At 39.3% G+C, this 25,852-nt stretch overlaps 1 long non-coding RNA gene across 2 annotated transcripts; it reads left to right on the forward strand.

Annotated features, from left to right (window-relative positions):
• The first annotated feature begins 933 nt into the window (after positions 1-933).
• LOC128788353 (uncharacterized) lies at positions 934-24,641 on the forward strand. 2 transcript variants are annotated; one of them, XR_008431045.1, is made up of 4 exons: positions 934-1,017; positions 1,200-1,446; positions 23,833-23,929; positions 24,513-24,641. It is a non-coding gene; the product is annotated as an uncharacterized LOC128788353 (long non-coding RNA). The 2 variants fall into 2 exon arrangements; XR_008431044.1 differs by having other exon boundaries at positions 942-1,446.
• The last annotated feature ends 1,211 nt before the right edge of the window (positions 24,642-25,852 follow it).

Here is a 25,852-nt window from a genome sequence, read left to right on the forward strand (position 1 = left end):
CTGCTGCAGGAACCTTGATGCCATGGCTGCTGATGTGTGGCTCAGGCCAAGGTTAGCATCAGATACTCTGCATAAACAAGCTTGGATTTGATTGTGTGGTTACTCGTGTTTAGCCAGTGTATTTCATGAGATGCTCTAGCTTTTCCCTGGGTTTCTTGTGGGGAATAGTCCCAATGCTGCAGTGGAAGTCACAGATAAGAGGTAGGGGCTTTTCACTTGCCATGGTTGTCCCCGAACATCAGCACATTGCCACAGTTTGGCTGTCAGGATTGCAAGACAAGATAAAACTAAGGGAAAACTTCATCCTGAACAGAACAAATGGACTATAAAACCATAAATGCATGCAGAAATCATCACTGTGTTTACCTCTGTGTCTATAATCCTCGGATTGCTGTGAAAAACAACTTTATTTCATCTGCTTTCTAATACTTAAGGACTGTAGCTGGTGAGCTGCAGTCTGCCACCAGGAAAACAGCTACCACTGCGCTTTGATAATTTTTGACACAAAACTGTTGTGTCAAAATAGTTTTTGCAGCATCTCTGAGACCAGTAAATGAGTCAGAATGTGGCTGTCAGTGGTGGATTTTCTATTTTGGGTACGGGATCTGTACCATGACCTGACAAGACATGCAGAAGCAGCATGCACATTTCTGGGCAGCATCAGATTCTGAAAGCTGGCCACGTGTGATCCCAAATACTTTATGGCTTAATAGATGAGTGCTGGTAGGTCTGCCAAGGTCAGTGACTCATGGAGGTCATGCAGCTGCATCTCCAGTGGTCTCTGGGCTGGTTGCCACCCAAAACATCCTGGCCAGCTCCGTGTCCTGGACCCAGGGTGTGCTGGGGCCATGGATGGGCGCGCTGTCACAAACACAAATTAGGGTCTTGCCACCAGCAGTGGGTCAGGACACCAGGGCTGTGTGTGATGGATGTGTTCTGGGACACCAGTGCCTGCCTCGTGTCCCCTCCTGCTCCTTTGCAGCCACAGGCACAGCCAGCCACCAGGATAATTAATGGGTGGGCCTTGAAAGTTTATCCCCTGCTCTCCCTGCCTTTTCCTTCACGTTTTCCACGGTCTGCGTGCATCAGCTCTGGCACAGAGGTTCTATGTGAGCTCTCCAGCATAGCAGAGGTTTGTGTTTGTTGGTGATCAGTGACAGTGCCTCGTTAAGGAGGTTTGCAAACCTGGTGTCCTGCAGGTGCAGGCTGCCTCTCACCTCTACCCAGCCAGCCCGTGGAAACAAATCATCCAACAACGTGCCTACGTGTCCTGGCACGTGTCCTGTGCCCAAGAGCCAGGGATCCTAGGAGTGCATCCCATCCCAGAGCTCCCCACTCCTTTGTAAGTGCAGGTGCAGAAAAACTCTGCTGCTTTGATGGAAGGAAATTGGCTGGAAAGGCTCCATGCTCCAGGGCTAGCTCCACTGGCACGCTTCATGCAGAGGGGTGAGCACATATTTGGATGCTGTGTGTAGGAAATATGCCTCTCTTTGTCGCCTCTTTCACCTTTTTAGTTTGTTGGAAGTCTCTTAGAAGTCATTTGGCTCAAAAACTCTGCTTCTGTTGGCTTCTATCTGCTTCTGTGACACAGTTTACACAGAGAGAGACAGAATATAAGCACAAGCCCTGAAGGTAGAAGGAACAAAACAAGAAGGCATTTGGCAGGGCTGTTAAATGTCCTTCTGTCTGTAGTAAACACCCAGTGAGAGTCATCAAGCACTTCTGCTGCTCTAAACCATGAGTCAGAACAGCTGGCTCTGCACCTTTATAAAGGAAGGTATCCATAGAAGCAAGAACACTCAACAACCCTTTTATAAAATACAGAGGGGAGAAGAAAAAGGTGGGGAGGGCAATGGAAACAAAAAAAAATCAAACCATTCTTAGGATTATTAGATTTAATTTTTTGTAATAGTCTGTCTTTGGCAGCCAAGAAGCAGTTGTATATGGAAACTTGAGCTCTTTTCTTAAAAATAAATTTGTCTTCAGTGGGAAAACTGATCTGAGAGAGTTCTTGGAAAATTGGCTTTGCTGCTCTACCATGGGTGAGTAGGGCTTGCTCTCCAAGAGCTCAGAGGTTAGTGTACTTTATTAGGACTAATCACAGATTTTTTCAAGACCTACTCAAACAACTGTCATGGGAAGAAGTCAGGCCTGCAATATTTCCCTAACTTGTTAGACAGAAAATTTACTCTGGGTATGGCAGGGGCAAAGGAAGATAAGACAAAAGAGAGTTAAGTAGAAAAGGAAAAGGAGTTCAAGTAATAATAAATACTCAAGATACTGTTGTGAACTGTGAGCAAACATTAAACTCTTAAGCTTTTTAATATCTGCATTTTAAAATAAATTATGTGCAAGTGTGGGGTTTTGTTTGAACATTTTGAGTCCTTTCTGGGCTTTTAAAATTCATTAAATGAAAAGGTTTTTCCAAGCCAGGAATGTGTAACTTTGTCTTCCCATAGCAAGAAGTTTAGCAAGGTGCAGGAGTAGACTAGGGTCACAATACTGGTATATTGTGACCTAATATGTGCTAAAAAAAAAAAAGCACATGACCTAAAAGCACTAATGTGTGCTTTTCAGAATTTTGAAACCAAGATAATGTTGATGTTTCTGCAGGCAAATTATCTTTTGTTCCTATGCAGTCTCTTATTGTAATAATTATTATTGTATTTACAAGTACAGTGAGATTACTCACATGTAAATGCTGGTAGAGCATTGTCAAGCTTGTGGATTTTTTTTTTTTTTTTTACCTTAAAGACAGAAGAAAGTGGAAGTTGGGGACAAGGAGAAAATTTTTTTAGGAGTTGTTTGTTTTATTTCCCCCCCCCCCAACCCAGACCTGTAGGCTGATTCTAGAGAGCTGAAACTTTTAAAAGGGTATGTCTGTGTGTAGATGAGTGTATATCTACTTGTACTTTAGTTTCAGGTGTGGAACCCTCTTCTTGGAAATGATGGAGTTTTTGATGGCTAGAACTTTTATTAATGAATAAGATGTTCCAGGGGAAAAAAAAAAATCCAAGTTTACAGTTGACTTTCTTTTCGTAATGAACTAAAAAATGCTTGTAATTATCTATAAGCAAGACATATTGAAATGAAAATGTTGAGAAGGGCATAAAATATTTGTACACATGTTTTCCAAGTCTACATCCACTTGTGCCACTTGTGCCTCTAAGAATTGAAACTCCTGGTTATTTTCTCCCTACTTCTTCCCCCACTCTGAACTAAACTGTGCCTGCACTGGCTGTTATTGCAGCCTCCAGATCTCTGTGGTGCAGTTTTAGCACCTGAAATTAGAAATAAATTAAGGTGATAAAATGAGGTTTTAGGTTTGTTCTAGATGGGCCGAAAAAAATAATGCTGCTGGAGAGGATGCTTGGAACTGCAGAGTGCTGGAGTAGCTCCTGACTTTCCAAATGTTAAAGTTTTATTGCTTGGTTCTGACAAGCCAACTATAAATAGTAGTAATAACAATAATTTTATTTATTGGGCACCCTTCTGTCGTTAATATCCTGTTAGATGGCTCACAAAAGGTGTAATCTGCTGTTAATGTCCTGCTAGGAGCCTCATAAAAGAAATAAAATAGAAAGGCAGTTTAATGCTTAATGGTTTATGCTTTTTCTTTCATGTTGATATAGAAGATTACAGTAAAAAGGCCAATTTTGCATCTTCATTGAAATTAATGGAGTTTCAACAACTTATTTTGGATCTGAAGGAGGCCCAAAATATGTTAATACTTGTTCTTTAGAGTCAGTCAGCTGATGCTTGAACACTTGTGATTGATTTGCAAGGCACCCCAACTGGATTAATTAGAAGAGGAAAAATACTGTTTTCCCCCTCTAAATTCTGCTTACTGCAAACCCCTCTTGCTATAAAATGTCGTGTTCTGGAGGCTCCTTTTCCCCACCTTCTGACTAAATTGCCATCTCTTGTGCTCATTCTATTCATCTTTTATGTTGCTCATTAAAGTTGTTACGTTTTACGCCCCGTGTTGTTCACAGTCTACAAGGTTTTTATCACTTGGATAAAAGCAATCTGCCTGATGCACAGCTGGTCTCCAGAGTGATCTGCTTGCTTTTGGGACGGGCCTCAGACACCTGATGCTGCGCAGAGCACTTCTCTGCTGTTTGCAAATAGCTAAATGAAATTACTTGCAGGTGAACTTGGTTTGTGACAACATATCCAAAGGAGATTTTCAGGTTTATGGACAGTCTGTTGTGCTTTCTAGCATTTAGCAGCACGGTGGTCTTTTGAGTGGCCTCACTGATTTCTTGAGGAATGAGGTGAAACTCAGCCTGAGCATGACTTCCTTTATCTCTCTCCTCTGCTGGAGTGGGAGCAGGGGGAAAAGCAGATTGGTCCTGGAGAAGAAATACATGTTTTTCTAGTGGTGTGGACTTTGATACCCAATTACTCACAAGGTCTGAAAGTTTGTGTGGGGCCTCTGCACTGGCTGTGGTGTACTTGGCCCACACACTTCTGTTGTGAGTTCCTTGACCTTCTCTGAGACTCTGGGTGTCCTGATCCCAGCTCAAAATTTTTTGGGTAGCAGGGTACCTCACTAAATTTTCCTTGCTGATTTAGTCCTAAAATGAGACTGGTGGCATCCAGCTTCTCACCATTGTCATTGTTTTTACCTTCCATAACCTGCTTGTTCTGAAATGTGAACAAAAGCCTCTTACTGTAAAAATGTATTACTTATGCTCCAACCCCCCACCTATTTTCATATAAAGTCAACTCATAATAAAGTGAACAAGAGTTTTTTAAACCAAAGTTTGTTGTTCAGTGCACATGCTGAGACCAGCTTTTCTTACTTAACAGCTTTTTTTCCATTTATTGAATATTGGGGGGGGCTATTATTTTTTTTTAAGCTGTCAGCTTGCTTGCAGATGGTGCCATAAATAGGTGCTAACAGTCAACTGGTACCAAATGCACTTACATCCACACTTCCCAAGGAATATATTACTTAGCTGGCTTTGGTCCCAAGATAATCAAATAATTGCAAATCCTGGGTTATTAAGCTTCATCAAATTCTAGCCACAGTTAGCCCTGGTCACCGTGTTACCAAGCCAATGTCATTAGACCTTTTGCTCATGGCAAATATGAATCCCGTTTAGATTTGATTAATTTTTCAGAGTTTTTAAACCTATTTGCTCTAACAAGAAGCGTGCCATCCTCTGTGGGCTTGAAACTGTTTTACAAAGTCTTTTCTGTGGCTTCTTAAGCACTGTCTGGCTTTGTCCACACTTCATTAAAGGCATGTAGTGGCTCAAGAGGATTAGGATGACTCAAACCCAGCCTTTCTACTCCCAGTGGAAATTAATCTCTTGCAAAGAAAGCTGTGCAGATTTTGTTCTTGCTTTATTTCTTAAACTGCCTGTAGCTCTGTCACCATTTCAGACAATGTTTAAAGACCCCAAGCGAGGCCCACTATAGTAAAATATTTGATTATGGCTCTCCCAGATACACTAATTAGGCTGATAGAAGACTTTATCTTTGGGCTTCTAGAATGTTTTCTACAGTAGCAGTGCCTGCTGCTCTAGATGTTGCTACAGAGGTGTCAAAGCTATAAAGACTGAGATTTTTGCATGGCTATGCCTGACACAAGGTGAGCTGCTTTTCCCAGCACTGCTGGCTCCCACAGTAATTCAGATCCTTTGGATGGGGCTTTGAGCTGGTCTGGTGGGAGATGTCCCTGCCCATGGGTTGGGCTGGAAGAGGATGGTCTTTAAGGCCCCTTCCAACCCAAATGATTCCAGGATTCTCAGTGGTGGTGAAAGATGTGGCAGCAGACATTTGCCCTCTGCTTCCAGCTGCTGTCGTATTTCCCTTTTCTACTTTTCTCTTTTCCCTAGCAAGAAATACTTTAAAAACTCCAGTAGTTCTTTAATTATTTGCAATTTTCACGAGTAGAACTGGTACACCACAAAGTGAATCTTCATGCCTGTTGTCAGGAGAGCCATGCACTGTATCCTAAGTGGTGTAGATGGAGATTTAAAGGTAAGGCTGGAAATAAAGAGGAAGGATTAGGTGCAAGCTTTGCCACGTTTGTGAAAGTAAATATGTCCAGGAAACTGAAGAGTTATAGTCTGAGAGCCAGCAGCAGGCAGTCCCTGTGTCTGTAGTTTTGGTGTGAGTCTCAGCTGAGCCCAGCTAAACCCAGCTCACTTTAGTCTGGACTAACACTGGCTCACACTTGAGTGGCCTCTTCTCACCTGCACTGCTCTGGAGCAGGTAAATTGTTGAGACTTGGTAGCTCATTATCTGTTTGTGCACCTTGCAGGATTCTCTATTTCTGATGTTCATGAAGCTGAAATAAGATTCTTTTTATCTTTCTAATCAAAAGAAGATGCCTGACAATTCCCTTTGTATTCATACTGTAAACAGCTGTGGGTAATTGGTTTTTATTTTCTTTTGTTCCTTTCTTCATTTCAGTCTTCTCCACTGATCTGTGTTATACATCACTATACAAAGTAGTAATCAAAGAAATGGGAATGCATTCGACATTTGCACTTTGTTTTGTTTTACAAATAAGAAATAATTTCAGACTGTACTTTGGCTGTGCCAGTTCATGCTCATTTTATTCCTGAGAATCTCCTCAACCAAAAGTTAACTGTACAGATTTCTGGGTTGGAATACTGGAGCACCTGGGAACTGGAACCTTTTGAGTTCTGTAATGACACATTTTTACAAGCTTACAGAGAAAAGATAAAAGCTGAGCTTGATAAATATTGAGGCTAGACTTGAGACTCAGCTGACAAGATAGTAAAGCTGTGCAAACTTTTCTTGGGAAACTCTAGCAGGCACTGGGAAGCATCATGCCTGAATGTGGGAGTAAATCTCTCTGCAAGTTTTCATGTCAAACTTTACTTTTTATGTGGAATTTTTTTTTTATTCCCCAGTTGTAAAACATTAGGGCTGTTATTCCTCATGAGGCAGGACCTAGAGTAAGAGGCTTGTATTTATCATGAATTTTCTGAGGTTTTTATGTGAGTCCTTCAACTTTCATAAACCTATTTCTTGTACTTATCACATTTGTGTACATGTACATATCTTCCTTATCTTGGAAGGGGACTTCAGGTCAATGTTATCTTTTCCAAATGTCTTTACAGTAACTGCTTTTCACTACTGCCCCAGACACCATCATGCAGCAAAAGCTTCATCGTTCATTCACAATGTATGGGAATTTTATTGCAGTTTCTCATGCTGCTTTCTTGGTTTTTTTTCTTTTAAAGAAATATCTTCTGACAGAGGAAGCTGGGGAGGGTGGTGTGCAAGTTCATCCCACCTCTCATGACCCCCATTAAAAGAAACCAAAAGACTTCATTGCAAAAAAACCCAAAAAAAACCCCTCACAAACAACAACAACAAAACCCGAAAATGCTTGCAGTCAGTAGAATTTTCATTAAGGATGGTTAACAGATCTGTAGCTGCTCAGCTGTTGCCAATAGCATTTTCATATTGCACCTTCTGGGGGTTTCTATCTTGCTATTTAAAAATAAATAGACTGATATATAGGCAGACACACCAAAAAGAGGTGGCATTACTGACAGCTCCACTATAACTTTCAGCCCGTTAACATAAAACTCCACCACTAAATCTCTCAGGGTAAACTATGCAGAGATAGAAAAGCCCCAAGGTATTAAGAGTGATTTTGATATAAATTCCAATTTTATTTTATGACTATTTTACAGCTGCTTCTAGATATCTTCTCTCATAAACTACACAGCACAAGGCAAATGTTACATCTTTTTTTTCCCCTTCTGCAGGGTTTCAGACAGTTGGTTTATTGTGACATGTTAGCAGCCTTTTCTCTGCACTGCACATTCAGAAGAATGAATTTTAATGAGACTAAGCTAGCAGAAGGCCCATAAAGAAGATGCGATTATGTTTTAAGTATTCATAAAAAAAGTTACATTAAATTTACACATTTTGATTTTTGTCTGTGACAGTCAAAAGAGTTAGACTGAGAGCATATTGCAGAATCACAAAATGAGGAGGGTTGGAAGGCACCTCTGGAGATCCTCCAGTCCACCTTCTGTGCTGGAGTAGGGTTGCACTTCTTAAAAGGGGAAAAAATTGTCCTTGTTCCACAAGAAATATCCTTGTTCTTGCTGTGAGGATAATGATGCCACAGAGGTTTTGATAACCATGATGTAGTTCTGCTAAGCACCAGAAGGTAACTTTTCATCTCCAGATAAAGACATAATTAATTGGCCTCTTCATCACTCTAGCAAGTTAGTAAACATTAAAGATGATTAAAGATGTTGTTTTCAAGCTGTGTGAAAAAGTTAGCAATGTATATCTGGATGTTGTTAAATTCCAGACATGCTCAGAATCCTTGGGGTGCAGGGGAAAAGCAATTTTAATGGTACTTATTTATAAGTCTGTGGTGCCTAATAGATGTTTACTCCTGTCCTAGCTGATACCATGCCCTGCCAGAATGTTTTCAAAGTGTGAGCTGGAATCTTTTCCTCTCCTTTGCTGCTGTCACATGGGAGCCTGTCCTTTGCCAGGCCTAAATAGCAAAATAAACCTAGGCCTGGGCAAATGGGCATGGCCTTGCTAGAGGTCTTTAAAATATCCCAAAAAGTCTGTCTTTATTTTTCTCTCTCCTCCAGCCAAGTATGTATTTGTTCATAGATTGAACATGAGGAGCAAATAGTTTTTGCTTCCAAGTCTGAAATCTTCCTCTCTTGAGCCCTGTTTATTATTTCTAATTTTTAGTGTGGGAATAATTTTTCAAAAGTACAGATTAGCTCATCATAAATAGAGTAATTAATGTTACATTATGAAAAGCTCCAGCTAGTTTTAATCTCAAAGAACTGGAGAATTTAGAAATGGAACTTTTCACAGACTGGTAGAACATCTCAGTTTTACTTTACCTTAAAAAGTTCTTCCTTAGTTCATTTAGTTCCTCCTTTCTGAGTGTCTACATGCATAATTATTTCAAAGATAAGCATTTAAAAAGTTGGATCTTGTATTTTGACCACACTCTGTTTTAGACTAAGGACATTCTTGATGATACAGGCTTTTTACAACTTATGTGGTTGTTCCCTTTCAGTTGGTAATAAAAATATATTTCATATAAAGTTGATACCTCTAGAAAATAACACATTACAAACAGAGGCAATGATGGAATAGAGTTTTCCAGAGTAAGTGGTCAAAGTATACACAGGTTACATCTTGAATATCCAGATAGTTTGGAGAAACTGCTTCTGCTGTATTGCATTCCTACCTTTCAGAAAAAAAAAAATAATTCTATGTAGTGCAACGAATCATAGTAAATGATTATTGATGTGTGTTGGTCATTAAGTTTTCAATGACTATCAAGGAAGAAAAGCAATATTCATCATTGCAATAAAGCAAAATAAACAAGGTGTTTCCTAAAGTGCTTTATCCTGAACAACAGGAGCCTGTGAAATGATTCCACACAGGAAGGGAATGCTCAGTGCTTTTGCCCCAGGCTGAGGTGCCACTGATACCATCTAAATAAATTGATGTTGTTAAAGAGCACAAACTCCCCGGGGAGGATGCCTGCTTGGGTTTAGAGAGTAGTTTATTTTGGTTACAGCATTTGCTGTTTATAGCCAGTTTAAGGGGAGCTGAATTCTATTATTTGTGAACTGGGACAAGATTGTCCCAATAGCAGAATCTATTTCCACTGGTTTAACCAAACAAGGTTCTACTCTCAGCTGAGTATTCAGCCACAGCATGTGTAGAAAACAAGGCAGATAAATATTCCAAGTTTATGGCATATTTGGATTAGGCTGAGATTCTCATCTGGGCTTTTAAGATACTCAGTAAATAAGTAGCAGTTTTCTTCCCTCTTTTCTCTGATCGTTGCTGCCATTGTTGATTGAATAGGGGCTGTAATGCAGAACCGAGTTTGAGGAAAGCATTTCTGTATTTCCCTATTTTGTAATCAGAAATAGCTCCTGGGCAACAGGCTGCAGTGGGTTTTTTATTGTAATTTTTTTTAAAAGGGTTTTTTTGGGTTTTTTTTTTTTTTTTTTTTTTTTTTTTTTTTTTTTTTTTACAGAGAAGATGATCAGACAAGCACAGAACTGTCTGATCTTCTTGATAAATTATGAGTTGTGTTGCTCATTGGAGTCCTACCTCCAGTGCAGTTTAGGTTTAGGGGTATCTGTCGTGAAGGATTGAACAAAGTTCTCCTTTATTTTAACAGATAGAAACAAAATCTCAGTTTGAATCACAGGCAGAGCAGAGGTTGGCCTCCCTGTGAAAGATGTGGATATATCGGTGATTTGCTGTATGCAGCTGAGCTTAAGTCCAGTTTGTGTTCCTTTTGTCATTTTGTTAATTCATAGCTTTGTAGTTTCCAGGCACTGCTTTAATTTGAGCCTCCTGTGTGAGACACATATTCTGCTTTTACTCAGTAGCTGATCTTCTGGAGCTGTAAACTGGGGGATTCTGCTTTGGTTCCCCCCCTCCTTCTTTGCCATCTGATTTTCTTATCACCTAATCTCACTTAGCTGCAGCTGGGAAAAAAAAAAAAAAAAAAAAAAAACAACCAAAAAATAAACCAATGTCTCCATAGGTGAATGAAACATCATTGCTGGAATAAAGCAACACAACTCATTTAGAAAAAAAAGAATCCTGATGTGAAGATGTAACTGCACTCATGGTCACACTGGAAAAGTTCTTCTTCACGTTCAAGTGGAACTTCCTGTGCACCAGTTTCTGCCCCTTCAGATTCACAGAAGCAATTATCAGTTCATTTAGGCCATCCAGGTTTCTGACAGGTTTTTTTGTTTTTTTTTTTTTTTTAATAATTAAAGAAGACATTCAAGAAAGAGAACTAAAGTTTTTGAACCTAAATGCACAAGTCTGTGCTGTAGAATGCAAAGGAGAACTTTTGTGTTTTTCCATGGGAATGTGGAACGTGAAAAAAAAAATGCAGTGAAATTATGGTAAAAGAAAAGCTTATAAGACTACAGGATTTCTGCAATAAATAATTTTAGTATCACAATTCTGGCTTTCTCTTATTACTGTTCTCTATGAGAAAATGGCTGCCAGAAATATTGTTACCCCTTTGTTTTCTGCTATGACTTTTATTATGTTTACCCATCAGGCCCACTGCAATCTCAGCCTGCTAACTTCTGTTTTGGAGTAAATTGAAATGTGGATTTGATAAAAGCTGTCAAGTATTTTACTTGAACAATAGATCAATTGAGTGGCAAGGACTTTTTAATGGATTTTTTTTTGTTTTGGGGAAGAAAGGCCTCTCTTTCAGAGACAAAGCAGAGAGCTAACTGAGAAAAAAATTCCATGGGTAGTGTAATAATATCCAGAAATAGACAATAGGTAATGAGGATTTATTCAAAGATGTGAAGACTAATATCAAAAGCATTTTATACCATAAAGCAAAAACATCAGATAAAACTTTGTCACTCCATCTAAATGCATTCTTCTTAATTTATTTTCATAGCTTTGGGCACAATACTTCCTTATTAATGCAGAGATACACAGGTCACCCTTCCTATCCCTGCTGTTCTATATTACCACACATACAAATGGGCACACAGATAATTCTGTAAGCATGTTTTTATAGAAGGGTGGAAATTTTCTGGTGCTCTTATTAAATGCATCATGGCAATTATGACTTTATTTTAAAAATTGTGCATCTTTGCTGCTTTCTAGTCTGGCTACAGGAGAGAAATTTTGAGCGATCTCACAAAGTGTTAGAGTGAAAGAAAAGAATTCCTCTTCAGTGATAAAATAAAAGAAATGAGGGGTTTCTCTGTAGTGAGGTTTTTGTAGGGCTTTTCTGATTGGTTTTTTGGTTTTGGTTTTTTTTGGCTTTAATTTTTTTTCCCTTTTTGTTTGTTTTAATTTAATGATCACCCTAGACTGCTAATTTGGGAGTGGATGGGGAAAAGCTTGCAGTACATGGCAACATGAATTATAAATATTATTAAATTGATATGTATAAAAGAGAAAGTACACAGATTATCTTTAATGATGCTGTGTCCAAACATTCACAATGTGTTTTTTTGTGAAGAAAAGCCAATTTATGGGTTGTTTATGGATCTTTTTTTTTTCCTAGTACATGCATACACTATATAAAATGCAAATTCTGGATTGTCCCTAAAGTAAATCTTCCGAGATAATTCTAAGCAAGCTAATGGAAATCTATCCTGGTTTTCATCCAGAGCTGATTTATAACCTGTTTCTCCATTTGTTTTCAGTAGTTTTGCTTTCAGTAATCTGTAGAAATATAATTAATATGATTAAAAAGGAAAAAAAAATTGGAAAAAGCAATATGCAGTGGTTGGTGATCCTGTTATTGTAGGTTGTTGATAAGAGGCAACCTTTGGTTTTAATGGTTTTATTCTGGTTTTAACCTTTGCATCCTACTCAGTTTCACTTTAGAGTCATGCCCTAATACTGATGCCCTATTTCAGTTGGTCAAAGCACAAATAATTCAAGAATTACAGCCCGTTTCAGCAGCAAACAGAAGAACAACACTTAACACCAGTTATATTTATAGATAGCAACCAAATTATGGAGGAAAAAATAAATGTGTAGGTTTTAATGCCAGGAAAAGAACACAATAGCTTTGTAGGATGGCTGATACTTTAAATAATCTAGAGAAGGACTTCTGAACTTAGTTTGTAAATTTTCTTTGCCAAATATAAGTTGAATTAAGGTTTTCACTGTTTCCTTCAGAGTGATATTGAGACCTGATATTGAGTTCAATATGGAGATTGGGTACTGAACTGCTGTTGCATATCCTGCACTGTTTTTTGAAGTATTTTTCAAGTTAGTGACTTCTGCTGATAACTGAACATCAAATAACTACTCCTCCTTCTTAGTACTCCACGGGAAAACACAGGTATGGAAATGACCCCAAAGTACTTTGTTAAAACCACTGGAGCGATGAAGGAATCTGTGAATCTCTCAAGGTTGTTTCTGTTATTTATTTTTCAAAAAGTAATTAGTTTTATAAACAAGAAATAAACATTTCTTTTACCTTGTGTTTCTTGTGCAATTCACACCTACTAGATTGTGTATTTGCCTTACCCTGGCTCTCAGGAGCATTTTCAGGTGTGTTCTCAGAAGGGGAAAATGGGTGACTTGGTCCACTTGTCCCACTGCTTCTCAACATCTTTGCAATAATTACAGTGGTTGGGGGTTTTTTACCTTTGAAGAGGCCTAGCAAATAACAAAATTTTAAAAGTGGGGTATTCTTTGAGTCTGTAAATCGTGCTTAGTAGAAACTATTGTTTCTGAGTGAAGAAAGAGAGAACAGTAGAAATAAATGAAAAGAACAGGAAAAAAATGAGATTGGTATCTTGTCAAGAAAAGTTCCTTATGTTTTCCCTTGTTCAGGTTAGAAAATTATGAGCCCTATTTCTAATCCCCAGTTCACAGCAGCAGAACACCAGGTAGTTATTTCTAGCATCTGTTGGACATAAAGGAAGGTATACCCCAAAGAGACACTCTTCATAAACACTGAGCACCAGAAATACTGTTCCTATTAAATTGGACCACATGAATAATACAGGAGTCATGAATTTGAATTATTACTGGCATTTGGAGAAAATGGCAGTATTTCAGCCATTAAATAACAACTTTGCTTTATTTCTGGAAACAGAAAGTTATTAAGTTTTAAATCATATTGATGCTGTGGCTCAGATGCATTTCTGCTTCTCCAACCATCCAAACATGTCTTGTCAGTGCTGTGTTGCACTAGGATTGTTTTCTCAGAGGTCTTCACCCCACTGCTGTGGGATAGTTGAGCTGCACTAAAATGGCATTGTCATAAAAGGTGGAGGTGCCACTGCTTGTGGAGTTTTTGGGGTGCATTGTCCCACCCATGTTGTGTTTGTTCCTAGAGCCCTGGAAAGGGGGGTGTCAGAGCAGTTATTAAAGCTAAATGGGGTGCAGCATCAGCACAGGAACCTCTCCCTGTTCTTTGGGTTTTGCCTGTTTGTGTATCCTTAACACAGCAGGGCTAAATAGAATGGGTACATGCATATCTTTGTAGTGCTCAAAGCTTCCCTCCCCTATTCCTGCTCTTCCTGCCCCTCTCCCCATGCTTCCTAACTAGTGACATTAAGTACAGGTGAGTTGGGAAAATAAGTGTACAAACAAGTGCCTGCTTGGTGGATGAGGTCTATAAGGGGCTTAAATCAGAACGCAGAGGAAGAGAAAAAGGTTGATTCAGACAATTTCAGCAGATGAACCCCCCCTTTTCTGCTTTAAGAAAGGTGTCCTGTATGATCTTGAGAGAAGTCATTTAGTCTCTCCTTGACTTTGCTTTTTAAAGTGAAGTTTGCTTTAAAAAAAAAAAAGATGCTGTATTTGTACAAGTGCCAAAAAATAAGTACAAGAGCTGTAAACTCTTTCAGTTTGCAAGAAGTCTCTCTGGTTCATACTGGTTGGTAAAAAAAAAAAAAAAACAGCTGGATATGGTGACCATAAGTAAATAAGAGATTTCTTTCGACTTTCAGGTCTCTTGGTACTTCAAAAGGGAAAACCCAGGGGGAGATAAAAAGAACTGGTTAGAGGGGTGACCTGACATGAAAAGCTCAGAGGCTTGAATATGCAGGAGTTTCACACTTCTCTGCATCAGAGACACAAAAGACAATCAGAAACCAGAAAGGGGAAAACACAGCTATAGAAGAGTTGCAAATCCAGCACAACCAAAATCCTCTCCAAGAGGAAAACCCCTCTGGAGAATGAAAGAAGCACTGAACATCACAGGGAGCTGCGTGCTGGAGCTCGGGCTGTGTACAGAGAAGAGTGGATAAAAGCCAGGCTGAATTGGACTTTGTGAAAGGAGTCAAGGCAAATAGGTAAAGTTATTTTCAGGTATATGCACAAAAAAAGAAAAGGCTAATGAAAGAAGGTTTTAAGTTGGAATAAGATAAAGAGGACAAATGGCAAAATAAATAATGCTACTCACAATTTGTAAGGATGATGAGGCTGAGTGTTGGGCTCTCAGATAGGAAAAGACAGGAAAGACAAAGGAGAGAGGGAATGAGAGCTGAGATGCAGTATATTTTATTTATATTTATTTACCTTCAAGTAATAAAAAGAAATTGAGGTTCAGCAGTACAAACTGTTAGGTCTTTTTTTTTTATGATTTTTGGGATGAAAAGCATCCATTTCTGATACTTCAGAAGAAAGCTGAGCTGAAAACCACTGACAGAGCCACCACTGCTGTGGGGTGTCTGTGGGACAGGAACACACAGAGTGCAAGTGAAATGGGAATATTCTCTGCACAGAGGCTGGGCAGGTGCTGCCCTCACAGGAGCTGTGCTGCAGAAAACACCTGGGTTAGAGCCTGCAGCTCTGATCACTGCTCCTCCAGCAGAATAAACCCAGCCTGGGCTGCAAGCACTGCGAAGGGGATGAAATGACTTTTGGAGAAGCTACCCAAGGAGGGGAAATTAGAACAGCTCTGGTGTTTTACCATCTAGTAGAACTAACTCTGAAAAGGGGTGTTTGGTAATGGAGCATTAGAATGGGAAACATCACTGGTACAGAAGTTGTTGCAGAGGGTGGAACTCTGGTGTCATTGAAGTGGTTTTGGGTTGGGTGGGGGAGAAAGGGAGGCTGATTCTATCCAGTCATTAGCAGACAAGCTGGCCATATTGTTTAGTGTCACAGGGACTTTTTTCCTTCTCTCTTTACACAAATATTCATATATTATTCGTATCCAAATCTATTAAGGCCACCAGTGCATCACAAATCGTGCCAGTCTTTTTCTGCTATGAGGAGTGTTTTTATTTAAGAAACCCTAATAATCCCACATTCCTAAAATAGCTTACATGTTACCCCTTTCCTCCTCTGCACATTCCTGAAATTCTCCTGGCTTTTGAAAGATAAGGCTTGAAAATTAACTTTTTTTTAGTAAATCGTAACATTCTTCACTTCATCAAATACATTTGTATGATCCACACGAAGGCAACAGTAAGATTTGTTTTTTTCTTCTTTCTGTATAGGGGAAGATAAAAGGCAAATAACGGTTCTTTAGGCTAATTAAATCAAAGTAACAGCAAGGCAGACACAGTCTAGATTAAGACACTTTTCAGGAAATCAAATTAAGAATAGGTTAAGGCCCCTTTTTGTGTCCCATGTAAAATATTGTTACAGCCCTACTCCCTATCCTTGGCTTTCTTGTGCCACTTCTCAATTAATTTTCTCCTCACAGAAATAAACATCTTAATCAGCATGTACAATAACACCAATCACTGATGGTAATTACTCGAAGTAAAATAGCTTTTTTTATTGTAGCAAATATAAAATGACAATTCTAATTATGTAACATCTCTAATGCCTTAATGATTTTAGCCCATTTTCCATGTTTGTACATGAAAGCTGGCTCCATATTTTTACTGTTACCAAAGTTGCACTGAGATATTATTGGGCTTTAAATGTTTGTTGTCATCTTAGCAAAGTGGCTTTTATTTTTTGTTTATGCTCTAAAAGCTTGGCAGAGTAATGGCAATCCACAGACTAATGGCTAATCTGGGTTTGTGCCAAAGGAGCAGTAATAGCTACAAGCACAGGAAAAACCATCAGAAGAGTAAATGCCAAATTAATCCCTGATGTAACTCTTTTGCCTTAGTGCAGTTGGGCTGCAGAATGCCTCTTTCCCAGTGTGCATCCCCTTAGAACCCATTATTTTCCAAGGGATATTGCACATATCAGGCTGGTTGGGCACACAGGGCTCAGCCCCTGCCTTTTTGTCTGAAAAAGAAAAAAATCCCAAACCTCCTTTCAGCTGTGGCCTCTGTGCCCTGACACCTGAAACAGCTGAACTGAGGAGCCTGGAGGAGTTACACCCTCACAAGTGAATTTAGCCTGGTAGAACTCTGAAACGGCAGAAAACCCTCAAGTGATCAGGAAGTATTGCTAAAGACAAAAGAGTTGTATGTTTTAATGGCAACACTATGTTTTTGTTGTTTTTTTCTTCCTGAATGTTACAATTTAATTTTTTTTTTTTTACCTACTAGTACACTTATTTATTCCCACAAAACAGAGTTGTTTTTTGGAGGCAGAGTTCATGAGCTCACTGCCATTTGTTCTGCTCTTTAGAGAGCAGCAGTGTGCCTTTGCTGCTGTTGCACAGCTTTAAATTCATCATGCTCCCCCCCATGGCAAAAGGAGGGAAGAGGAGGAGGCTTCAACCTCCATACAAGGAGGAAAAAATTGAAAAGTGTTATTTTGTAATGATGCTGTACTGAGGAAGATAATTGCTAGAAGCTGAGCCACTCACCTCTGTGCTCTGTCATTAAGGATAATTTGGTTTAGTCAAACAGAGGGACACAATGCCTCACTGATGTAAAATGGGTGACAGCAGAAAGCACTTTGGACCTTTTTTTTTTCCTTCCCTGGTATTTTTTCTGCATTCAGGGGTGTATTTTCTCCATGACTCCTCTAGTCATGTGTGCAGCGTGAAGAACTCCTGGTTCTTCTTTATCCACGTGGGCTGCTAGTCCTGAAAATTGAGTAGCTCTGTATGGTTCTCTGCTCACTGCTTGTGGCTGTGGTGTTGCCCTGGCTAGGTGAGTTCTGTTAGATCTCCAGCAACCTCTTCTTTTTTCTTCTTCTGTCGTCCCAGTCTGCTTTTGGTAAATTTTGTCAGTAGGGCTATTGTGATTGTCAGACCTAAACAGGGGCACCAGTGCCTGTAGTAACTGGCCAAATGTATTATTATGTTCACTGTTTCTGATTTCTGCCTCTGTTACCAATTCCTGCAGCAGCCTTGTACATCATCTCTCAAAAGTTTTATCCAGTTCTAGCCTAGTCTTAATCCATCAAAATCCTGGCCATGCTCATATCTGTGTTTGCAGTCATCCCTGCTTGATTTGTTTTTTATTGGAGCCTTGCTGCTATTATTTAGAGAATTTCTGTGATCTCCCCATCAATCATGGGGGATCATGGTCTCATGTGTGCCTTGAGCTGCATATTCTTGGTGGGTTGATGAGTGTTTCAGCTGATCAATGCTGTTATTTTCCCTGTGAATGATAATTGTCCTGAATTCAGAGCCTTCGTAGTGTGAAAAAGGTTTTATTTGGAGATATCTGCCAATACCATCTGGTTCAAATGCCACTGTGAACTCAGATTTCTACAGCACTTCTAATAATTCATCAGGTGTATATCTGTACCTCTTGGGCAATGAGATCACATTTATCCCCTGTAAATCTGTACAAGAACCCAGTGATCCACCTGGTCTGTAAATCTTGATTACATATTTTTCCCAAGGTCTGTCACACCATTATCCCTTGTTTAAACAACTTATATATATATATTTATTTTAAGCTTAATTCATCTTATTCAGGTTAAACTGGTTTATCTGCAAAGCCTTTACTCAGATGTGGACAATATGGTCATTGAATGCAAGTAATTTCATGCTTTCCATTAGGCCCCAGCAAAAAAATCCTGAATTATTTCCAGTTGCATCCTCTCACAGGTGAATTTTTTGTGCTTTACCTGCCCCTTTGCTAGCAGGGATGTTCTTGATTTCTTATATTTCAAGATTTCTGTTTAAACATGCTAACATGTTAAATGCAGGGAATTTACAGTTCTAAATTCTGCTTGATGATTTCAGTCTAGTCTACTAAGCCTGGCAGGTTTATTGCTGACAGCAAGCCGTTGAGTGGAAAATATTGGATACACATGAGAAGATGGCAGAAATGGTAAACAGCCCTTTGTTTTTATGGTCCATATTCTGTGTCTTACCAAACTGCTGTGTTTTTCTGGCTACTGCTCTGTAAAACAAAAAGAAACCCCAAAGCAGATCCTGGAGGATGATGCCAAAGGTGGGAAGTTCCTGGTGGCACCAAAATTAGGTGGTATCAGTTAATACATTTTGAGTTGGAATACAACCATGAGCATCCACAGCTCCGTGGGGTGAAATCCTGCTCCAGTACTTGGAGTCAAGATAATAATGGTAGCTGAGAGGCGAGTTGGTGAACTTGCATCTGTTTCTTTTGCTTTTATGGCTAAAACAATGTCACATCAGAGATATAGAATAAGTTATTAACCTGTTGAGGATGTTGCTAGAAGAGTCTGCCTACCCTGTGCAGAGCAGCATAAGCTGCTGGGAAAGTCTGACAGTGTCTGATCTGCTTTCCACAGCTGGAAGAATAGCTCCAGAATGGGTACATTGAATAGCCCCAGAAACAGGTTTGGGAATTGTCTTTCTGTTTCCTCTTGGAGAGCAACTTCCTTGGGCTGACAATCAGTAGGCACAAAATAGGTTCCTCAAAAAAGTTAAAGGATATATAATAGCATTGTTCTGAAAAATCTCCTCTGTATGTCGTGTTTTGATGTAACACTTCCCATCAGAGGTAGCAATAATGGTTTCAGACTCACAGAGAACTGAATGCCAAAAAAAGTGAAATAGTGGCAATCCTTCCTTTAGTTTCAGTGAGGTGTGGGGATGGCACAAAAAGTGTAAAATGTTGTTCCTTGCTACAACCAAACCAAACCAAACTTGGGCTTGATTGTTCCAATGTTATTTCTGTTTGTTGGTTGTTCCTCCCTCGTCTCTACAGCTTTGGGTCAGTAACCAGCAAAGTTCCAGGCTCTCACACAAGTGTACATTTAGTGTGTGTTTGCAGCTTGCACCACCATACCCTGATAAATGTGATGAAATTGGATCAGCACTAGAAGGAAGACACGTTTTTAGGGTGACTTCTCTGTCATGTTAAATACTGCATGTTCTTTCTTTGAGCATTTTGCCCTAACCGTCTACCACAAACACTCAGCTGTGTTACAGCCCTCAGGTCTATCTAGAATAGTTTACTTCTTGATGCTTCTAGTTCTGAATTCAAAACCTCAGACATTTTTTAGCCATGTTCATAATTACATATTTATATATATATATATTTAAAATACTATTATTTATTTATTTTCCTAAATTCTCTCTGTACCTCAGTATGAAACTCTGGTCTCCAGCACTGTAAGTCTGTCATGTACCCTCAGAGATCTCTCACACTGTTCTCAAAAATGAGCTGTATTTGCTGTAGGCCTGTTAACAGCTCCTGAATTTTTTCCTTTCAGTGCCAATTGCTTTTGCAGCTGTATTTCTATCATTGACTATGACCCTTGCTTTCTTATCCTCATTGCTGTTTTTTATTTTTTTTTTTTTAATTAGAGGAATGTACAACTTGCTATTCAGGTTAGTTGTCCTCTCCTCTACCACTGTGCAAAGACTGACACTTAATCTCCCCTAAGTTCCTCAGCAATTCCTCTATGAGCTGGCCCTAAAAGGGAGATGTTGGATCCAAAAAGGGTCCAGTGCTTCTTTGCACTCCATCTTCTGCCAGCACTTGCAGTTTACTGATCTCTTGTGTGAGAACACAGGTGACTGACCATCTTTGATCTGGCTGAGTGCTAAGCTTTCTTGTCCTATTGATGGGTAAATTGTGTGGGTTTTGGGAAGCAGTTTTGGGAATGTCTTGTCCTGCTGATGTGGCAAAGATGAGAACTAGTTTGTCAGTAGTTTCATGGTTGTGCACCTACTAAAATGAGTCCAGTATCTGCAGTTCTTTTGTAGCTGTTCTTTTGCTTGAATTTTGAACTACCACTGTATCAAAGAATTTTAGGTCATCATCTTTCAGTCTTCTAGGAGAAAAGCTCTTTTTAACTGCTTCAAACACATGAAATTGAAAATCCCAAACATTTCCATTACCTTCAAATACAGTTGGTATTACAATCATGCATTAACACTCACTCGCTGTGTTAGTCTGGGATGATTCTGAGCACTTGTGAGGGCACTCAGAGTGAAAGAATAGTTGTGCTCTTTGTTCATCACTATTTCTCTTCCCCTGCAACCACAGTCCATGGATTTAGGATGGGATTTTTCTTAGATAATTGTAGAACAACTTTGTTTACCAATTCAGGAAACGTAGGACAAATGAGAACAGGCTGCTGTGGAATATTTGGATTTCAGGCAGAATTAAACTGAAAACACACAGTTCTAGCTTATGTCCCTGCCCATGGCAGGGCAGTTGGGGATCTTTAAGGTCCCTTCCAACCCAAATCATTCTGTGATTCTATGTCCAAAGCCACAGACACATGATGGGATGCCCAAAGTAAGGCTGCCTAAATGAACTGGCGTGGTTCAGCTCACAGGCTGTTTGTACCTTTAAAGTACACCCAAAGCACTATGGACTGTCACCTTTTTACTAAAGTAGTTTCTGCTTTCTCCCATCTTGCTGTAAAATATCTGTGGGCCTAACTGACATGAAGAAAGCATTGCTGCTGCTCTGAAAGAAGAAAACAGAGCTCAGCTGGAAAGCAGAGTTGCATTTCCTTATAATGATTTCTTCATTGGCAAGGAATTTGCCAGAAAGTATTCCTGAAATTCCTGGATATGTTTGTTTTTTGTTTTTTTTTTTTTTTTTAAATCAGAGATCACAACACAGGGAATGGGGATGGGGAAGAGAGCCCTGTGGCTTCTCTGACAATTTGATTATGTATTAAGCTGAGCTACTAATTCACACGAAAGCAGCGAGCGTTCTGGGGAGCTTTATTGTTAGAGGCTTGCACAGTTTAACACAGAAGAAAACAAACCAGAAAATGAATTATGATAGGATTTTTCTTTTATCACTTTAATAAACTTCTCTGGGGTACGTCAGTAATCCACTCCACAAGTTCTCCCACCCCCTCGTGCCTTCCAATCCATGTATTCCACCCTGACTAGTGTAATGTGTGAAGAATGATACTACAAAGAGACTCAGAAATATGTAAAGATCCCTGTGCCTTCCCTGAATATGCTAAAATAGTCAACAAAAACATGGTAATTTCAACTCCAGCTCATTTGATCTAATATTAAATTAGCTCCTCTTGGGATATCCTCTTTTTCATCAGTCAGAACACTTTTGTATGCTCACATTTTTCTGTGGGGTTCATTAAGAGTTAAGGAATTGAACAGAACTGCTTCAAGTACAGATGAGAGACTTCTCCATGTTTCCCAGATCATTTTGACCTTGTGATATTTGGGGCATCAAAAGCAAGAAACCTCCTTTACTGTTCAGAACCAGGGCCACCACTGCTGTCAGCTGTAAGACATGGTGATAAAAGCTCCATTGTCTCAAAAATCCACTGAGTCAGACATATGAGATCCCAAATCAATTCAAGGGTTTGGTTTGGAGAAATTAGATGTAAAGGCATTGGAAAAAGGCAAAGGTAAGGTGAAGTTTTGTTCTGAGAGCAAGTCCATATGAGTGAAGTGGTGGGAGGAACAAAGGGACAGCAAAGCACATGGAACTGGGAGATTTTTTGTTTTATTTCTTTACTCAACGATTCCATTTAACAACTTCTCTGTGAAACATATGGTAAATATCCTTGGACTTGCACATAATCACAACAGAAGCAAAGAGACTCTGGAAAAAAGGATTTATTGCCACTGGCCATCTTGCAAGACCAGAGACTTTATGGCAGTGGGGGTTGCTGGCCATGCTGCTATGGGCTTCTAGTTTACTTTTTTGTGTGTGAGGACTAGAAAAGAAAAAAATATATTATGGTTCTTTTTATGTGAGAAACCCAAACTACCCAAAGCGGAAAACAACCCTGCATACACCCTAGAGTTTAAAAAAAAAAAAAAAAAAACCCTTGAGTCCATTAACTTCATTGGATGCAATTCTGAAAGAAATAGCTTTGGATTAGCTGGCAATTGAAAATCCCTCAGGAATGGGTTAGCTCGTATACATGCTCCCCCAGAGAAAACAAAATTGTCACATATTTTGCTTAAGGTGTGGGAGGAAAAAATCAAATCAAATAGCATTTTACAAGTGCATGTAATAACTGGAATTTAAAACAAGCTATGTATTATTCAAGTAATTCTGAGCATGGTATAGTAAATTTTTCATGAAGGTTAAGAAAAAAATGACAGAAATATCATTTAAACTGAGTGTTTTTGATGCTGAACTTGAAAGTGGGAGATTTAATAGAACTTTTTTTAATATGACGAGTCTCAGATAACATCATATTTGGCAAAGTGCTTTATTGGTTTTTGGATTAGAGTTTTTTTGTAAATTTTTCTTTTCAAACTAATAAAATTGATGTAGCTGTCAGTTTGGATTTGATCCCTATTTTGTTTTGCCTCAACAGTGCAATCTCAATCAGTCTAACTTACTTTTTATGCTTCATTTACAAGGTATAAAGATGACAAATCACTCATGTCTCAGTGCTGGTATTTTATCAAAAGTTTGAATGAATATCAGGGCTGAGGACAACAGAGAAAGATGAGGCTCGGAACAAGAGCTGTGTGACAACACAGGCTGGGCAGATTCTCCTTTCTTTTACCCCACATAAATGAGCTTTGCACTGGCCAACATCAGCCTTATTGGTCCTGAGCAAAGGCAGCAGAATCCGTGGGGAAGTTGGAAAATGGGGTGGTTTTTATGGACCTGCTGAGGTCCTTGCTTCAACCTCCACCTTGCTCCTGAATTGTGTTGTCTGTGATGCAGCCTTTGAACCTGCTTTGATGTTGGTTTCCTTCCTGACTCCTGCTAAAAGAGCAGGTCTTGAGAGACATTCAGAATTACCTCAACTCTAGTGCAGAAATAAGCAGGTCTAAGAGCAGGAATGGGATATAGAAATGCCTTTACTCAGAGTACTGTATTGGTTTTATATAGATTTTAAACACAGAAGGGAAAGGACTGGTTTTCACCATGTTTTCATGCAGCACATGTCAGAATGAGAACTGAATCTCAGGCGAGACATCGAGGTGCCATTGCAGAATGCTGTAATAATAAGAATTAAACTCTGATAGCTTGAGAAATGTGAGTTTGCTTCCCTAGGAATTTATATGCTTACTTTTTCTTTTTCTTTTTTTTTTTTAATTAGGGTTTGCCTGAACTTTTTGATTCAATAATATTTTATCTCTGCCATGTAAGATGTTGTTGAGAAGACAGAAGTCTCCAGAGCATCATTTGTTGATCAGGTGAAATGTTTCAGGGGAGGAAGCTGCAGAGAAGCATTTTTCAATTACAGTTTCTTAGTCCCTAACTTGTGATGACTCACAAGCCAGCAGCAATGTTAGCAGTGAATTTATCTTCTGAGGTTCCATCTCAAGTGGCATTTGAGATGATTAGAGAATTAGGAGGTGGGATTAATGTGAAATATCAGGCACAGGAACATCTTGTAAAGTTGGAGGGTCAAATACCAACCTTTGGAAAGGAACTGCAAGCTCTGAATCAGAATTACAATGGTCTAAATGGGAAGGCTGAAAGGGCTGGGCATTTATCTGTAGCATCAGAAAGCATGCTCTGGGCCTTCAGAGGAAAATGGAAGTGCTCAAAAATGAAACTAAAATTGAGAACTTGAAGTTGTTTGGCATGAGAAAGAAGAACTGGGTGTAAGTGAAATAGGGACATGATCTAGGAGTTGGTCAGACTTTGTCTTTTAGCTGCTATTGAAGAGGCATAGATAGAGAGAAACTGATTTCCTCAAGTTTTTTCAGCTGTTAATGTAAGTATATTCCACAGTGGTGCAGTCTTTAATGCAACTCTCTTATTTGTTCAAAGGCCATAAAAAACTACTGGTGTAAATGAAAAGCACAGGACAAGAAAACCACTGCTGCTGCACGAGGAATCTACTGCATGAGAAAAAAATATATTCTCCTCATCTGGGAAAGTAAAATCTACACCTCAAGAGCAAAACAGCTTCTCACCAATACAGAAGTTCTTGGGTTTTGATTGTTAAATTGTCTGCTTTCACTCTCAAGTTCTGCCTTGTGAGTGTTCTTTTCAAAAAAGAAATTACAGAGCTCTTTACTTGCATGTGTTCTCAGAGGAATATGGCTAGAGACTTCTCCAAGAATAAAGAAATTGAGGGATTTAAGCACAGAGAAAGTGACTCAAGTTCAGATAGGTCCAGGAGCTGAGCCCTGATCTCTTGAGGCTCTGTGTGATGCTGTTGGGTGCCAGTCTTGGGTGGTTTTTAGGATTCCACCCCTTTTACCTTATGGGATTTGCCTTTCTCTGGAGGGCAGTAAAGGAATATATGGCTTTGTTGCCAGGAGTGCTGAGTAAAATGAGTGAGAAGTCTTAGTCCTTTCCACGTGGTCTGTGAAGTCTGGTAATATTAGGGGTGTGTTGGAAATGGCATCTCAGTGGAGAGATGACAAGGACTGGAAGGATAGAAATAACTATCATGTCTCAAAAAAGAGATTCTCTCAGCACTGGCATGAGTTTGTGTTATCAATATGAAGGAAGTGTTGATATATGGCCAATGAAAATGGGCATTTTTTCCATATGACACCTCCTCAGTGGATTGAAAACCCTTCAGCTCTTGGCCTGCTAACATGGCTCTTTTTTAATAAATGCTGAATTTCTCCTAAGTAAGAAATAGTTTTAAAGGATTTTTAGACCATCTTTTCGTTATTTAGCATGTAAAGGAATTTACTTCAAAGGACCTTCTTGGTAAACTTGGTTTCTTGGTTTACTTCCTGGACCTTCTTCCTAAAATATACTTTATTTTCTTCTGAAGGCAACGCCAATTTGTATTCTCACAAGCTGTGAAAACCCTGAAATCCTTTTCCAGCTTTACTGAAAGAAACAAAGAAATAGAAATACCTGATATATTTTTGTTTTTTTTTTTTTTTTTAGAAAGTTGCTATCTCTACATAATGAATTAGACACCACTAATTAGCTCAGGCTCCACAGCTGTGAAGATTCCAAGTTTTCATGTTGACTGTTTGCAGAAGAGTCTTTGTGCCACGATCATCACTGAGCTTGTCTTCTGCTGTCAGTAGTGCCAGCAGTGATAAGAGGTGTACATCTCCTCTCTAGAAGCTGGAGGTGTGTGGGCATCCTGGTGATTGTGGCAGATTTTCAAAACCTGCCTGAAGCATACCCAGAACTGA

The sequence above is a fragment of the Vidua chalybeata genome, chromosome 5 (assembly GCF_026979565.1).
Source record: "Vidua chalybeata isolate OUT-0048 chromosome 5, bVidCha1 merged haplotype, whole genome shotgun sequence".
In the NCBI taxonomy this organism is placed as follows: domain Eukaryota; kingdom Metazoa; phylum Chordata; class Aves; order Passeriformes; family Viduidae; genus Vidua; species Vidua chalybeata.